Source organism: Rattus norvegicus, chromosome 10 (assembly GCF_036323735.1).
Source record: "Rattus norvegicus strain BN/NHsdMcwi chromosome 10, GRCr8, whole genome shotgun sequence".
Classification (NCBI taxonomy): Eukaryota; Metazoa; Chordata; class Mammalia; order Rodentia; family Muridae; genus Rattus; species Rattus norvegicus.
In genome coordinates, this window is record NC_086028.1 from 67,152,579 (window position 1) to 67,171,499 (window position 18,921).

The following is an 18,921-nucleotide window of genomic DNA, read 5'->3' on the forward strand; positions in this document are numbered from 1 at the left end:
TGATTGAAGAGTGGGTGGGGGTGGGGGTGTCTCTTCTTTGTGTTAGAAATTGCTTGGGTAAACAGCTTTGAGAAACTCACAGAAGATTCTCAGACATTATTGTCTGTGGTTCGTTTTGTCTAAAAGGAAGCTATCAAGAGAGGCTAACATGGATCCTTGAATAAAAAGCACAGCACGAGGAGACAATGAGTGAGTGTATTATTAAGATTCACTTTAGCCCCATGGGACTAGGCCCTGTTGCTTCCCAAGTGCCCTTATTTATTAAGGAAGGATCACAAGATGGCAACTATTGAAGGCTTCTTTTTATAAAATTATATTCAATCTTTATCTGTTCCTTTTCACCTACAAAAAACTACACACCTTTTATATGCCCTCGAGACTATGACTTTTACGGCACCTAGAGACTATGGTGACTCCCATGATATCACTGGTGTTATGATATGAAAAGGGCTTCTGAAAACACTTTAGGGCTCACTGGTAGGTACTGTAATAGAAGCAAAACACGTAAGGATGGAGTAAGGTTATTACACAAAAGAATAAACAGGGCTAGATAGTAAAGGTTGCCTTGCATCCTCAATACTTCCTTCTCTCCTGATGGAAATGTTGGGATGACCTAGAAGGGGACATGAAGATAATGGCATAAGATGCCATAAATCTGAGGAAAGGGGGAGAGACACTAGAGTGTCTCATTCACATGTCTCAGGGAAGTGTATGTCCCTTTTGTTCCACTTGTGATGGGTTTATGGTCTACTCTCTTAGAGCAGGCCAATAGAAGGTAGACAACAGAGGTTTGGAAGACAGACAAGGAGAATAAGCTTAGGTGTTATTTTTATAAAATAGAGCTGCAAGGGGCTTAGAAATTAATCATTAGCTTCAAAGAACCAATGTCATGGACAAACAGACCTAGGGTAGGAACTGTCTGTCTGAGACCTGGGACTATAGAAATACAGTAGGTACGGAGGACACGGATATTCCCCCTTCTACACTGTGAGCGCCTGGGGCATGCAGGTGGGTTATGTAAAACCCATGGTGCAGTCTCCATGGATGGTTTAATTCTGTCTGTGACCTCACACCTCGGCTTTGCAGAGAAGAGCCTTCCTTGAGGAAGAGACCTACCTGGTCAATGGAATTCAGCTTGCGGGGACTTGATTAACTTCCAGACTTAAAGGTAGTGGCCATGTCGTCTGTTGGTGCAAGGAAGGGCATCAGGTTAAAACTGTCTGAAGCCAGGCCTCTAGCCCTACTCATCAGACATTTAATCTACACGAAAATTGTTATTTTAGAAGATATCATATGGTATCCAATATTCAATCTAGAGTAGAAACCTGTACTCTAGGACCACTGAGGGATGGTCATGCCACTTGTCTATACTCAGCAAGAGACCTTACTTAGCACGTTAGTATTGACAGGCAAATCTATGAGGTTTTTATTTTTTAAAGTCCCATCTCACTTTCTTAAAAGATCTTGCTTAGATTAATCTGGAATCTGCCTTCCAATCTTTCCTTGGCTTAGAGCCATTGCAGAGCAGCTCATCCTTGGATGTACTGTTGGGTGCAAGGCGAGGCACTGAGTTGAAAAACTTGTACTTAGAATCTTCCCACGGGGCTTTTTCAAATGTGTGTCTGGATGAGTCTATGAACACTATGTGTATGCACATGTGTATGTGCATGTACCCTCAGGGGCCAGAAGAGAATGCTAAAACCTTTGGAACTAGAGATTCAGGGGTTTGGGTCACCTGACATTTGTCAACTTGGAACTAAACCGGGGTTTTCTGTAAGACATTGCTAATTTCTAATTAGTTCCCTTGAGATTTACTCTGAGGGAAGAGAAGCAGGGTGGCCCTCTGTTTTGGGCTTGTTAGAATAACAGGGAAGCTTTGTCTGCTCTTGACATAAGTGCATTGATGAGATGAGTCCTGATTGGGCCTGAAATCAATTCTGTACACTCATCCTCTATAACAGCTAAGCATCTCCTACCACCATATTTTCTTATAGCATGGGCGTGATAGAGTGATAACATACATTTAAATTTCAAAGGGAAATCTTTAGGAATTTTGTTGTTCTTTTTAAGGAAATAAAAATCATACACTCTAATTTGAACAAGTTGCGTTATAGTTCTCTTCTTCTATAAGGTGAAGTTTTGAAGACTCCTTCATTGCCCACTACATCATGGGGGGACATCAGCTAAAGATACTGTGAGGTCATGGCTGGATGGCCATTTGGCTCTCATATAGATTCGAATACCTTCTCAAACTCTACGGATGATGCCTAATATCCACCAGGTCATAGGCTTAGTTGAGTCGTAATTCTGAGCTTGGCCAGCTCTGAAGGCACACACATTTCCCTTAAAAGGATGCCAGTTATTTCTTTTTCTCTGGACAAGAACATCACTGAAAAGTCTGATAACAGAGTGCATGTGTGTGTGTGTGTGTGTGTGTGTGTGTGTGTGAGAGAGAGAGAGAGAGAGAGAGAGAGAGAGAGAGAGAGAGAGAGAAAGAGAGAAAGAGACAAAGAGAGAGAGAGACACACACATACACACACATACATATGTATGTGTGCACAAATAAACCTTCAAATATATATGCATAATACAGAATGTGTAATGTGTACATAAATACATATATTTAAATTTTTCTCTGACCTGAAGTGAAAATGAGTTCCAGGAAAGTTCAGGTCAAAGAAACTTCTCCTCCCTGATGCAGTTCAGCAGAGTGGTGGGTATTTATGCATATGTGAGCACTCGGCCCTATTTGCATCCACATCAGACTCCTCCCTGCTGACAGTCAGCCTGTCTCTCCTAGGGATGCAGATGTAATTATCCTTTCACAAGTGCATGCCACACTGTCAGGATTTTCCTCTAGGAGACAGAAAAGGCCCAGAAAGGAGCTCGCACAGGGAAGGAGATGGGAGACTGGGAAAACAAGGCTCCTTGTTTTGTTCTCTTGGAGACTTTTTCCTCTGAAGAAGTTGTATGCTGTACTATACTTCCATCTCTAACCTCTTTTAAAAAATTTTTATTTGAACTTTTCCAAGGGCTCAGGAGATGGCTCAGTGGGTCAAGTAGTTCTTGCTGTGCAAGCAAGAGAACTTGAGTTCAGATCTCTAGAGTTCATGTAAACTGGGCACTTCAGGGTCGAGATAAGAGTATTCACAGGGCTCTAGTTAGCATCTGCAGGTTGTCTAACTAAAACAGGAACCCAAAGACCCTGTCTCATAAAATTAAGTGATGGAGCAACTTAGGAGAGACAGCCTAATGCCAACCTCTGATCTCCACTACCTTCAAGGGCAAATGCACCTACTAGTATACACCCAGCCTCCACACTTTAACCCCCACAGCCCAGAGAATGAAAGAAATCACTCTCCACTTTTTGCCGTCTCTTTTCATGTTAACAAAGTACTGTGGTGGGAGATGGGAGTCAAGAGAGACAAAGATTTGGGTGCATTGTTATTAGCAGAAAAGGAATAATTGTGGTGGTTTCTTTACCATCATCTCAAGTTCTTTACAGATTTCTATTTCTAGTTCTTAAAAAAGAAAAAAGTAAAAAACAAGGAGCCACTAGCCAGTTAAGAGTTTGGTTCCTTTATTCTTTGTACAGACAGAAATAATACCTGAGAGTTTTAGCCTAAATAGTGAAGCAATCAGAATAAAAAGCAAGCTGGTTTTGTGAGTTGGGGAAGATAGAGGCTTCACAATTCTCCACTTCTCAGATCACTGAAGATAATCCAGAGGTTGCTGCAAGCCTGAAAAGACTGAATATGCATATAGCCATGGCTCAAGTCACTGTGACACTGAACAGGAATCTGAGGTCCTGGTAGACCAGAAAGCTTAAGGCAATGCAGTCTCTAGACCAGTGTGGTTCTCAACGTGAGGGTTTCAACCCCTTGGAGGGGGTGTCAAATAACTCTCTCATGGTGTTGCCTAAGACCTTGGAAAACATAGATATTTGCATTATGATTATGAAGTAGCAACAAGATTAATTTTATGGTTGAGGGTCACAATACGAGGAGCTGTATTAAAAGGTCACAGCATTAGGAAGGTTGAGAACTAAGCATCTAGACAGCTGCAGATTAGCACACTGGAGAGCTCCACAAGCAAGGGGAGGGAGAAAAAAATAAGATCGAATGCTGTCATATTGTATGATGGTCCATACTTATAATCTCAGCATTGGGAGTCAGAAGCAGGAGGAAAGATACCTTTGAAGTCTGATCTACATGGCAAGTTATCAGATGGACTGGCTATGTACTGAGTTTGAGGTAAACCTGAGCTACATGATAAATTTAAGACCAGTTTGAGCTTTATGGGTCTGAGACCAATCTGGGATTGTCATGAGTTTGAGGTCAGTTTTGACTAATTGCCCTTTATTTCCAGATTTCCTCAAAGCCCTAGACCTTGATTACCAACCAAGTGTCACTACTTTAAAGGCATAAGGGAATGTCTATTCACCATAAGTACACAAAGCTGTAAGGGATGGAGAGACTCTTTAGTTGAGAAAATGCTTGTAAAATCGTAGGACCTGTGTTCAGTCTCTAGAATACATGTTTAAAAAATTGGCTGTAGTGGTATGTGTTTGTAATCTCAGTGCTAGGGAGGCAGAGACAAGTGGATTCTTGGGGCTGAGCAGTCAGCCAGACTGCTTGCAGTCCTCAGGTCACTGAGACACTCTGTCTCCAAAACTAAGGTGGATGCCTCCTGAGTAATAATAGTTGAGGTTCACTCTGGTTTCCACATGAATGTTCATGCACATGTGTGTACACACATGTAAACACAAATTTCAAAATAAAGTTCGATGTTTATATCCAGTAAAATACATTTTGTCACAGGACTCTATGTCTGTGACACACACACACACACACACACACACACACACACACACACACACACATCCAAGAAAAATATATTCCAATGTGTAAATTCTGAAATATATACTACAGATATTATAATATATATATATATCCATTGAGCGTCATGTAGGAGATTTGTTTTCTGTTTGTTTGTTTTTGATGTTGGATTGTTATAATAGGAGTTAGAAGTCATGCAGATGTCTGTTGTGGGTGTATGGCTGAGTAAGGTAAGGTAACAGGACGTGGTGGCACATAGTACAGTACTTGGAAGAAATTAACAAGGAATACATGTGACAATGTGGCTAGACTATAGAAATACAGAGTGAAACAGAAATAATGAGATTTAAAGTGGAATTGGATGGTTAGGCACACACATGAAAGTCACACATATTAGGATGGGATGCTGCACTGGAAGTCATGGTTCAGAGATCAGTGAGCCTATCTGTCTCCCCTCTAAGGTACCAAAAAAGAACTGTTGCTGGCATTTACAAAAAGAACCCGGCTCAGAACCCTGATTTTTTCTATCCCTGGACTCTCCATCAATATTGTGGTTCTTTTCTATAGGATTACTCTAGCAAAAAACAAAAATCCAACTAGACAAAACAAATAAAGAATTAAAAATAAAAGAATGTTTCATATTCTTTAGTTGAAAGTGAGGGGTTTATTTTTGGGATGGGAAATTGTCATTGTTACCTTCAAAAGACCTCAATTCCTGAGAGCAATGAATACAAGAGCTTGGTTTACCACTACATCAAATGACACAATGGCTTTGCAGAAGATGTATTTGTTGAATTGACAATTTTGCTAATTAAAAAAAATCTCATGAGCACCAAAAGGGAAGAGAAAACAGAGATAAAAGACCAAGATGTATTACCTGTGGTCCTCTGTAATCTGCAGCCACAATATATGTTATTTCAGTGCAGGTGTGTGAGTGTGTGAGTGTGTGAGTGAGTGAGTGAGTGTGTGTGTGTGTGTGTGTGTGTGTGTGTGTGTGTACATGTGTGAACAAGCCATGTGTGTGAATAAGGCACGGATGTCAGCTGCCAGAACCACATGTGTGCCGTCATGTTATGGCTGTGGTTTCTGAGAGCAGCAGCATGTTGAAAGCGGACGAGGTTCAGACAATACCAAGTCTTCACCTTTTCCAGGTCTTCATGGTTCGTAACCTGTAGATCGTGACCTTTCTATCTCTAAAAATGCTTGCATTCCAATTCATAACAATAGCAAAATTACAGCTATAAAGTAGCAACAAAAATAATTTTATGTTTGGGGGTTCACCCAACACGAAGAACTGTATTAAAGGGTCACAGCATTAGGAAGGTTGAGAACCACTACCCTACAAGATAAAGACACCATCAGGGCTTCCCAGGGTTATGGAGATTACAATAACTACCTCATCTGGGCTACTTTAGAAAGTTTGACCAGCTTGCCATTCCTGTATAAGCCTGTGTCATTCTTACTGAATTGACATGGTCTTCGGTCACACCACACCCTGTAGCCTTATGGTGGAAGCCCTGTGAGAACATAGTGCAAGACTGCCTTATCCATTTCTACACCCACAGTCCTCCTCAGACCCTGTCACCGCCCTCTTCCATTAAAGCCCTCTGTTCTGATTAGAACAGAACAGGAAAGGTTCCTTTTTGCATGAGTCTGGTTTTACTGGAGATATTTAATTTTGTTGTTGTTGAGATTTTAGTTTAATTTCTCTTATGTATTTGTTTGGCTGAAGGTAAGCCTGTGTACCACACATATGCAGTGCTCTGGAGGCCAGAATGGAATGCCCCTGGAATTGGATTTGCAGACTCTTGTGAGACAAGTGAGTACTGGGAATTAAACTATTGTCCTCTGAAAGGGCATGCAGGGCTCTTAGTCACTGAGCCATCTCTCCAGCCCTATTTTACCGCACATCTTTAGAACCCCATTAAATGGAGCCCAGGCCATTGGTATTTAGTGAGTTTTGTTCTGGAAAAATCTGTCTTATATGAAGGAAGACAGATGACAGACCAGTCACAGTATTGACCACTAGCTGTGTGGGAAATGACACTCTGGAAGAAGCGAAGAGTCTCCCATAGTGATATAGCACCTACAGCCGGATTTAGCACAGGAGCATGAACGGGGAGTGAGTATCCCAAGCCTTTAACCTGCTATTGTTCCAGAGCATCAGGTACCCAATGGTGCATTTTAATGCTGTTTTAGACAGATGTAAAGTGACACTCTTTCTATTCTTCTCACTACAGCAAGTGAATCCTAGCCCAGGAGAATGCTCCAGTCACTGCTATTGGCAGGACTGTGCTAGCATCTTCCTGTGATCTAAGAAGTTTCTGAGACCCATGCTGTGCCCAGGCAGTGTTCTCTACAGTGTTGACCAGGCAGGGTGCTGTTGGACAGCCTTTCCACAAAGCTCTAGAGGAGTCAAGTCCTACGTTCGACACAGAGTTACTGAGGTGCCGGCATCTGGCGCGCACCATGCACAGCGGATATATAATTGCCAAGACAGAGATGACCTGTAGTTGACCCGTGTTCTCACAAGCTTCCTCATCTTCCAGTTATAATTCAGGCTTCTGCATCTTTGCAGTCTTCTCTCAGAGTCAGTATAACATAACGGAGCCAGACTGCTTGTGTTCGACTCCCATACGGACATGCGCTGTCCATGTAACCTCAGGAAAGTTACATGGTTGGTTGAAGGGAGTTGAGGCCCAGGATGCTCTTATGACTGAAAGAGGTGCAGAGTAAGTGCTCAATGTTTTCTTCCAATTATATCCCAGGAAGATTCCTCTACTTCTGGACGAACCTATTGTGAGTCTCAGCTATTGTGAGCGCATTGCCAGTTCTGGTGGTTGCTTCCTGGTATGTATTTCTCTTTGCCCCATTTGCCTAGAAGCTGCTCTTAAAGTCCTAACGTTGATAGCTGAAGGGGCCTTTCCTGCTGACCCTCAGGTGGCTTTCCACACTCCCCTGTCCCTTCTCACCTGGCATTCCTCATGCGTCAGTGTAGACTTATCTGAAGTGGTAGTTTGTTAAACTGCTCTGAACTCCTGCCTGTGGCTTCTTCCTACTGCCCAGTGCTCTGGATTGATGAATGGAAGCCACTTACATGCAATCTTATATTTAATATGCCTTAAACAGCGCAATGGCTGACCACTTCCAAATCTCTCTGCCATTAACACAGTTTCCCCTCCAATATTCCTGAGCTATTACTTTCTAAAATTTATATTCCACCTTTGCCACCCCAGGCCCATTCTGGGATGGGCCTCTGGGACCGCTGTTCCCTGACTCTTATGTGGCCGGATGCTTTCTTTCCTGTGGCTCTTGAGTTTGATTCTCTTGCTTCCTTGGAATGGCAATTCTAAAACCCCCTTCTTCCAGTGCTCTCTTGCCTGGAAACTCTAACGTACTACTTCTGCATCCCTGCCCAGCCATTGGCTGTCAGTAACTTTATTTACCAATTAGAATCAGCTGGGGGCAGGGACCATCAGCATCTCACATACAGACATGCGAATTCTTGTGTGATTTCGGGAGCCAAATTAACACAAATAGCTTGGAACCAATCCAACCAACACTTATCTGTCCTTGCTGGGACTCAGAATCCTTCTCCGATAATGGTTAAAAGAAGGCCAGTAACTATCAGAAGACAGCACACATACCTCCCTCGATGACCAGTACTGAGAGGTACAGGTAGGCCCTTGTTTGTGTTAGCCAGATTGTCTGCCACTCAGCCATATCCCCAGCCCACAAAGACAGTTTCAAACATCTGCGGTGGCTTTCAAGCCCTCGTCTCAGAAATTTCAAAATGGACAACTTTTACTCAGCTAGTTTAAAAAACCTAGTTAGTATTTTAATTACATTTTATATGACATTTTTGGCCATATTCTTTCCCCACAAATCCTCTTACTGCTCACCCAGCTCCACATTCTCCCCCCCACAAAACAAAAATCCCCCAAGACGAAAACTCAAAATCAAAAACAAGTAAGTGAAAATTTAAGACAAAGATATTAAAAAGATACAAAATTTAAAAGACGGAGTCTGTTTTGTGTTAGCCAACTGCTCCGGGGCATGGGTCCTGTCCTGAAGTATGGTTGGAATACTCAAGTGGCACTCCTTTGGAGAACAATGATATTTTTCTTCACCAAGCAGTTGCTATTCACAAAGGTCTTCCTGTTAGGAGCGGGACTTTGTGTTCACACCACCAGCTCTGTGCTGGGATTGTGTCTGGTTTGAACCTGTGTAGGTCTGTGTGCTGTCACAGTGCCTATGGATTCGTATGTGCGTCCATCCTGTTGGGTCTGGATGGCACTGTTTCCTTGGAGCCATCCCAATTCCTGGCTGTTACAATCTGTTTGCATCCTCTTCCATGGAGATCCCTGAGCCTTGGGGGGAGGGGTCTGAAAAGGCCTCTCTTTTAGGCCTGGGTGCTTCTAAACATCTCCTCTGCATGTTGTCTAGTTGTGGGTCTCTGTGTTAACTCCCATCTATGGTGAGAAGTTTCTCTGATGAGGGTTGCGCCATAGTCTGATCTATGGGTTACGGCAGGACATTAGGAGTCATTTCATCATTATGATAATCTGATGTCTTGACTTCCATGGTACTATTAAAAACTCGCCAACCCTCCCCAAAATACTTCCAACATTGTCTTTTCATTGAATGCTCAGTTTTTCTAGTTGCTGTGTGAGAGACAGGAGCATTTATGAATATATGTGCTATATATAGTGCATATTATAGGCATGTATTACATAGTATGTAGTACTTCTCAGTGTATGAAGATGTCTGGATGAGACCTACTGTTTTCTGTGCTAACATAAAAATATTTTTAAATGCAAAAGACAGATATTTAAAAAAATCTTTTTCTTTTCTTGAAAAGTTTCTTGAAAGATTTTAAAAATTGCTTCGATTTTATGATTTTAGGTTTGGAATTAGAATTAAAAATTATTATGATGCAAAATTCAAAATAGGTTTCAGATATTGCAGTTCAGGACCAAATATGGTCCATGCCAGTTCATATGTTTGCCTTGCAGATTAAAGCAGGTCACACTGATGACAGAAAAAAAATCAAAGTAAAATTTATTTTTAAACAATAAAAGATAGGGTTAGAGAGATGGCTTAGTTAGCATAAACACTGCTCTTCCAGAGGACCTGGTTTACAGCAACACAAATCAGGTCACAACCTTCTCTAGCTGCAGTCCTGGGCATCTAATGCCCTCTTCAGGCTTCTCAGAACACAGTGTATGATGTATAGACATGCAGGGCACAGCACCATATAAAATAAAAATATGAAATGAGACATAATTATGTATATTAATTACCACATATAATATATCCCATTATTATTAATGCAATTAACATTTAAAATACTAATATTCATTATGTAATGATGTTTAATCTTCATGACTAGTAATTACACGTAAATTATTTGCTTCTATTACTTGGAAATATAACACACATAATTAACATCATATACACACTTATTTATCATACTGCTTTAACAGGTAGGCACTATGAATGAATCCATTTTATAGATTAGCACATTAAGGCACCGAGAAGTTAAGCAGGCTTCTCAAGGTCACAAAGTGAAAGAGATGGGGTTTAAATTGGAATCCATCCATTGGTGTCTTTTTTCATTATTTGTGCTCTGCAGCCGGTGGCTAGAACATTAGTCTACAATAAATGCTAACAGAGGATCAATACGTTATAGCGGGTTGCATCGACTCTTGTTCATTCCCTATACTTATTTCCTGGGCTGAAAGGTCAATGGGATTTAGTGTAGTGTGGATTTTTCTGACCTTCTGGGCCCCTCCCCAGCATGTATCATTAAGACCTCAGTCAAATAAGTTTCATCTGCCCTTGGGGCTGTGAAAGCTCAAGGTTTCAACCAGAGCTGTTGCGATGGCCTCTGACTTGCCACCAGGGAGGGAGGCAGAGGTAGGGATGAGGATTCTGATTCTTGCTTCAGAATCAGTAGTCTTGCAGAAATTCTAAAAGCACTTCTGCCACTGTCCCCTAAATGGAGGCCATTCTGATGCCCACAAAATCTACAATGATACAGATACCCAGATAGCCCTTAATTGTGATTTAATAGTGTTCACTGTAATTTAGCTCCAGGGAAATGTACTTTCAATTAAGCAATGTAAACACAATGTCTACTTACCCCACAAATGTTCTCCTAAATGTGCTAATTAAGGCCTAGATTCAAGTGTCTCATATTCCGTCCTCCTTTCCTCTCCCCCCAATGCCATCTGAATCGTGGTCTAGTGACTGCCTGTAATTTTGCCCTGTGCTCCATAGTCCACCTTCCAGGGGGACTCAATTCGCTCAGAATTCCTCAGTGACACACTGCTCGAAGTAGCTAGTTTTGAACTTCTGGCTCCTCTAGAATATGGCCCCTCACCTACCCATCCTGCCTCATTTTATCTATCTAACCAATATCGCCCAAGCAAATTTGTTCTCCTTGCTGTCTTTACTCACCATCAGTTCATACAAACGTTCAACCTTTCTCAAGCCTCCATAAGAATCACGGTCGCCTGCTTGAATGGGGCATGCTTTGCTTTAAGTCCCAGAAGAATCTGCATGTTTGTCTCTAGTGAAATTTGCCTGAATCAAGGACTTGATAGTAAACACCTGCCATTTCCAGAACTTGGGAAGTTAAATCAGGAGAACTATGAGTTTTGAGGATAGCCTGGGCTACATAGAAATTTTATATATATTGGCTAAGGAAATAACTCAGTGACAAAAAAATACTTGGGGTTGGGGATTTAGCTCAGTGGTAAAGCACTTGCTTAGCAAGCGCAAGGCCCTGGGTTCGGTCCCCAGCTCCGAAAAAAAGAAAAAAAATACTTAATATATATAGGTCCTGAGCTCCATTTCAGCAACACACACACACACACACACACACACACACACACACACACACACACACACTTGAAGTAGGAACCGTGAGCTCTCCTAATTTTGTATTTGTTTTCTTCGAACTAGAGTAGAAATTTGTTCAGGATCAAGACTTTTCTCTGTAGCTTCATGGGGATTAGCACACATATACATGAGTGCTGAATTAACCTCAATTAAGTTGAAATGATTAAAAGTAGATAGTGTATCCTAAGAAAGCAAAGAGAAGAAAGAAAGAAAAATTCTCAAGCCTCCTCTATTGTTCTTCAATATGAGTCCTGCTTGAGTGGATACTTGACTGAGTTCCTGTCTCCATCCACACAGCTAATCCCTGCCTCATTCTCCTGCCTACTCAACAAAATTCTCAAGATGCAGTTAAATATCTTGTGATATACAAAGATGCCTGAGAGCATCTTTGTATAAATAACTACCAATGTCAGTAATGACACAGTGGTAGCTAAGTGATAGGATTTGAATTAGGAGTCCAGCAATCTTAGCTGCAGTCTTAGAGATATCATTAAATCACTGCCGAGCTGGGCTCTCGAGCCTGAGTTATTTCCTTCATGTACTTTTGTACACAGCGATAGTGAGATAATTGGAGAGCTAACAGCATGTCGCTTTATGATCTCATACAGGCTCTGGATCAGTGGTCCGCCATTCTGCATCCCTATTAAAACTGCCTGGGGAGCTTTAAAGTCACCAATGTCTTCCTTGACCCAATCAGGTGATAGACTCTCTGAGGTCCCCCAAGCATCAGAATGTCTTCTTGGCTTTGCCAAGTCACTCCCCGAAGTAGCCCGAGCTGAAAACTTCTGCTCCAGATGAAGGTTTCGCACATTCGATTGTGCATACAGCACAACTGGGGATCTTTGCGGTCTAGTTGCACTCATCTGGGATGGGGGCACATGGAGTCCACATTTCTAACAAGTTCCCAGGCAATATCAAGGCCGTTTTACAAACCACACTTTAAACAGCCAGAACTGTTTGACAGTGCACATGCTTAAAAGGATTGCTTTTAGGAAGGCCATTTAGCTACGTGCTGCTCATAGGAACCTCTGGGATTAGGGTGCTGCTTATTCTTCAGATTCTGGGAAACACTGAAAGAAGTCTAAGGAAAGCGTCAGCAGAATAAATTCTCCAGAGGCAACTGAGGTAATGGATATGAAGACAGCCATCAATGGAAATGTGATAACTGGGCCCCTAGGAACACTGAACATGGTGGTTTGAATGAAAGTAGCCTCCCTAGGCTCATAGTGAGTGGCACTATTAGGAGATATGGCCTTGTTGGAGTAGATGTGTATTGTTGGAGGAAGTGTGTCACTGAAGGGTGGGCTTCAAGGTATCAGAGGCTTCAGCCAGACCCAGTGTCATACTCTCTTCCTGATGATTCAGATGTAGAATGCTCGGTTCCACCTCCAGTACTACGTCTGGCTGTGTGCTGCCATGCTTCCTGCCATGATGATAATGGACTAAACCTCTGAACCTGTAAGCCAGTCCCAATGAAATGATCACAATGTTTTTTTCACAGCAATAGAACCCCTAGGACACTGGGTAGAAGTAAACTCAAGGCTCTAAGTGACATGCAGGCCATCACATTCCAACACTCGAAGTCCCAAAGTTCCTAGCACGCCCAAATCACCAAAGGCAATGTATGAGTTAATCCAGGCTACACCACTGGAAAAAACATTCTTGTGGTCACTTTACTAAAGGCCTCTCAATCCCAAAGCCCCAGGATTTATGAAGTCCCTTCATCTTGGATAGACCACAGCAATTTAGTTACTTTAGCTCGCTTGCATGTAGGCTCTGAAAATAAGTAAAGTAAGGGAAAGATTGGAGGGTGGGATACAGGTCTAGCACCCACCAGGTTTGTGATCTTCCATTTTACTGCCGTAGTAGGTAGTGACAGGTACCATCTATTCTAACTAGATTTATGCCAGCTTGACATAAGCTAGAGTTATTTTGGAAGAGGAGACCTCAACAGAGAAAATACCTCACCTGATTGGCTTGTGCGTGGGTCCAGCTTACGGTGACCAGTGTCACCCCCGGTCCTAGGTGCTATAAGAAAGCAGACTGAGCATGATATGAAGGTCAAGTCAATGAGCAGCATTGCTCCATGGCTTCTACTTCAGTTCCCTGCCTCCAGGTTCCTGCTCTACTTGACCTCCTGGTCTGACTTCCCTCAGTAATGGACTGTTACCTAGAAGCATGAGATGAAGTAGATATTTTTCCTCTCTGTACATTGCTTTTGGTCATGGTGTTTTATCATAGCAATCGAAACCCCAACTTAAGACACAACCCAAGAGCATCAGCTGGTACTGGCTTCCGGTTCCTTCATCACTCTGGAGCCAGCCTCATGTCTGTACTGAGATGCTGCAGCAATGGGACAAGTCACTGAACACCTCCTGAGATGCCTTCTGCCTTATTCTTCCAACCCTAGGGATATGTGTCTACTCCCCATACTCATGGGTTACCTTGATGAGTTACCATACCTTGATGGGTGTGCAATTTTTGCTTTCTTGACCTTCAAGATCTGCTGAAATCAGGCTGAAACTCCTGACAATGTTTTCAGCATGTGTTTCCTAACTATTGTCTCGACCCTTGTTCCAAACTAAGTTCTGGGATGGACACTACAAATGGAGCAAATGTGGCCCAGCTGTCTTCACATGGGAGGAGAATAAGTATCTATCAAGATACAGGGCAGTAAAAGCTGGACAGACTACATACAAGGTATTTAGGCAGCCTGGCAGGTGTGTGTGGGATACTCAGAACAGGAATTAGCAAAACAGCTTTCTAGGGTTGTTGCTATTTGAAGCAAACCTCAGATGGGGCAATAACATGTCAGGTAGATGAATTTCTAATGCACTCAGATGTGGAAGAAGAATATATAGCTCACTGTGCTCAGAAAATGGCTGCTTGGCCAGAATAAAGATTATGGGTACAGGAGAAATGGGTGTTTCGGCTCTTGATGACTCTCTAGGATGTAGTTGAGATGTCTGGAGTTTATTCTGAAACATCCTTACTGTTAATATACTGTTTCAGGAAGGCCATGATATAGCTACATTGTCATATTTGAGGTGGCTGTCAGGGTGGGAAATCAAAAACAGGACCTTGACACCTATTAGAACTACAGCTTCGAAGCCAGTGTTTTAGAGTTTATGTTGCTGTGACACAATGCTGGACATCAATAAGTTGAAAAGAAGAAAGGTTTTGGTCTAACATGCATGGAGGTCATAACAGAGCAGCTTACATCATAATGATTGCTAGGAAGTAGAGAGGGGGCAGTGGGGAACTGTACTCTCTGATCTTGATTTTGTTCCCCTCGTATTCTATTATCCCCCCACATCGTGCACCTATTGGGTACTGATGCCCATATTCAGAATGACTCCTCACATCCCTGGTCAATCTTCTCAGGGTACACACTCACAGACACATCAAGAAATGTGATTTATTAGTCTTCTCACTCCAATCAAGTTGACCTCAAGATTAACCACCTTGTAAGCCAGAAACCCATCATCCTGCTTTGAAAGAAATAGATCAACGCTCTAAAGATCTAGAATATGAGTTCAAGTCTTGGTAAGCTATTGCTTCAGGTACTAGGGGCACGCATGCATAAATATGCATAGACAGGGAGCTGCAGATAGAGAAAGGGCTGGACAGAGACAGAAAGAAACCAAGGGACTGAAAGCAAAAGTATGCATAGAAGATGAATCAGACTAGAAGGGAAAGATCGCAGAGTAATGCCAGTGTGAAGGAGTAGGATTTTAGAGCAACAGATTTAGATTTGGTGGAAAAAAGATGTGTGAAGCCGTTAAAAATGAGCTGCCCATTTGTGGAGTTATCTGGAAGGCAGAGCAGTCCACAGGGGCTCAATAGTGAGAAACAAAGGGATTCTCAGGTGTGTAGATCCTTTGCCATATAAACAGAGATGTGGTTCTCCCCTACCCAATGATCTCCCACAATGGTCTAATCTGTTAATCTGCTGTCTGTCTTCCCAAGGGATGTAAATCCTGTGAAAACAAGGACTTTGACTTATTTGCTCACTTGTCCCAAGACTCTGGGACAGTGCCAAGCATATGGGAAGTAGCCAGTGATACCACAAGACAGATGAATAAGAAACCGCCAAGGAAGAGACTTGATTGTGTTTGAAAGGCTGGTCTTAAAACTGGCTTTCAAAGCCTGAACTGAAATGTCTGCCTTCCTTGAATAACACCTCACATGGGACCCCAATACATAAAACGGATGAATGTGATGGTTTAATAGTGTACATTTAATCATAGGTCTCAATGTAAAACATTTATTTCTGTTTGTAATAAAAAGACTCGCCGAGAACTATGAGATTGTTTTGATAAACATGATAAAACTTCTGAAATCAAGGCTGCTAGGAGACCTGGAGTGTAATTTATTCTTCCATTTCCTTTTGCTTGCGGAACACTGGGAAGGCTCAGATTCATGTGGAAAAAGTAGTTGCAAATGATACCAGCCTCATAGCTCATCTGGCAATCTCGGGATAATTCTTCAATTAGACTGATGCAGAAGTCTGCAAAGGGAGTAGTTGGAAAATTGAGCTTGAAAGTTGAACCCCTTGCTGTTTGTAACTGTGGATTGTGCCTCTTCTGGTACATTCAAAACTCAGACAAAGAGGAGGCAAGGCTCACCAGAAGTGCCAGCACTGTTTTGATGTGTGACATTATCCCGGTGCTGATGAGTTAATACATCCAGTGATAATTGCACAAGCAGCCATTAGGCCATGATGGAGTCAAGTATCCTATCCTTGCCTGACTCTTAATTGAGCATAAGACTGTGTCTCCATTCTGAGGAACTGCATAATTTTATAGATACAGAGATTCTCAGACACAAATTAATCTTTTTTTTTTTTTTTTTTTTTGTAAATCACTGCAAAGACAGAACCTTCATAGCCAATGACTCATCCCCAGGATGTTCTACATAGAATTCTGAGAATTGCCCAAAAATGTTCTGGCAGTGCCAGCTGATGTTGGTCATTAAAATTTGGTACTGGCACCCGGTATACTGTGTGTTGTTCTTTCAAATAGCTATAACTAATAGAATATCTTACCATAAATTTTCCAGCCCCTGTTTAACATGAAATCTTGAATGATTTTCTTCCGGGTGGGTGATGGAGCCATGGAGATGGGTCAGTACTCTCACAAGCATGAAGACTGAGTTTGGAACTTCAGAACCTATGCAAATATTAGGTGAGCATGGTAGCCAGTCTGATATTCCTGAGTTATAAAGTTAGATATAAGGAGCTAGCTAGCTTGCTAGACAAGACGGCATCAAGCTTTGGGTTCAGTTGAGAGAAACTGCCTCGGATGAATAAGACGGAGAGAGATTGGAGAAGATTCCTGCTATTAGCATCAGGCCTTCGCATGCGTGTACACCCACACACCTGCCCACACATGTGTGCTCACACACGTGTGAACATCTGTATACACATGTGTATGTCTACCATATACATATAGACATAAAAATCTTGCTGGCTTTGCATGTGGAGTTAAACATTATTAAACAAAGCCAAATTTAAGAGTTCCTTATCAAGTTGTGATTTCCAGATTGAGGAGGTTTGAATTGTAACCTTCAAGATGCTTGGGTAGGACCATGCAGACGGCAGCAGTGATGTGAGGCATGCCTTCCTATGTCTTCCATATGAGATTGTTCAGACACCTGAGTGAATGGCCATGACCCCCAGAGTGTCATCTATAACACTACAGGTTGACAAAGATGCTTCTGCCCCAATGAAGAAGACAGATGTAGATAAATATCTCAGGAAGACAGTCATCAGGGGATGCCATATATCTCACCCCTGAGCCTTCAGTTCAGATATGACGGTTGACCCTCAGCCACCAAAGGGAGAAATAGATAATTTAATCTCACGGAAGAAATTATCCAGATGGCAAACAAAGGTGTCACTCTATTATTTGCATTTAATGGTTATATCAGCTTTAAGTTACTGGCACTTATTGGCCATTTGCCACTATGCTAGATATTTCCATAACAGAATTTCACAAATTATTTTACCATTTTGAGTAATTTTGAAATCCCCACTTTTAGCAATCTCATCTCACAGGTTGGGAAACGGATGCACGTGGATTGTAAATAACTGGGCTAAAGCCATGTGGTTGACATGCAGTGAATCCATGACTCAGACACATATTGAACTCTAAAGTCTAAACTTTTAATAACTTTGAAACACAAATAGGGTATGAAAGAACCTAGAGTTAGGGGAGGAAGGGGTGCAGCCATAGGATACAGGTCTGCAAACGTCAAGTAAGTACTGTGTCATCGGTATTCAATTGTCTTATTTGAATGACACCTAGTTATATTTACTGATGTTCAGCTTAGCCAACAGTGAGATGATTTTTCCTCTCCTGGAAACATTTCTCCGAATTCATCATTTGTGCTAGCAGGGAAACAGATGACACCCCATCACTTTGCTTCACAACTAAAGCTACCAGAAAGTGTATGCTTGGTTGAGTGAAGCATAGAGCAGTAACATGGCATTGAGCTTCAAAATATGCAGTGGATGTGGGAACTTGAGGCCTGATTTAATGAGGTAATATAGTTTGTGGGCAGAACAGACCAATAGGCAGTACATAGTAGGTCTGCCAGCAAAGTACTGTGTGACCCATAGTGTTTAGGGTCAGTTTTCTAAGCTGACAAATGTTAGCGATGTCCTTCATAGTCCTTATGGAATAAAGGGATGGTCAGACATTCCGTGCCTGTGACTCTTCATGTGTGAGAACACTATCCTTCATTTTTGCCATGCAATCAATACATATGATTCATATATCTGGCACATAAAATAAAAGTAGCTCGGTATTCCCTCAGATGTTGTGACAAGGAGTTGGTGACTCTGATGAACTATCCGTGGCTATCTGAATAACAAGGCCAGCCACATCTGAATGTTATCTCATCAGCTTACTGTTTCAAGCCCTGTCTGAGCTCCTCCTAGTTCTTAGCTGTGAGATGGAGTCAACTTCTTCCTTGTGGACTTCATGCCTTTTGGATTGGGAGAACACAAGAGAAGTCACACAAAGGTCAATTGCCAGTGTGGTGTTCTGCATGACAGATACCTAAAAGCAGGCGTGTTTAAAGGAAGAGAAGGCTAGAGAGCAACAAAATGACTAAGTTTGGAGTCGAGCTAGCACTACCACGCATCCACACCCTGTCCCAGGGAGGATGGACT

General features: G+C 42.1%; 1 protein-coding gene and 1 long non-coding RNA gene across 3 annotated transcripts in view; both read right to left on the reverse strand.

Moving 5' to 3' along the window:
- Asic2 (acid sensing ion channel subunit 2) overlaps positions 1–18,921 on the reverse strand; it is a 1,069,930-nt gene that overhangs the window by 784,271 nt on the left and 266,738 nt on the right.
- The window catches only part of LOC134480705 (uncharacterized), an 84,911-nt gene continuing 65,990 nt past the window's right edge, over positions 1–18,921 (reverse strand). For both annotated transcript variants that reach the window (XR_010055421.1, XR_010055420.1), the window contains one exon: positions 1–18,921. This exon is cut by the window's right edge and continues 17,230 nt beyond it. This is a non-coding gene — a long non-coding RNA (uncharacterized LOC134480705).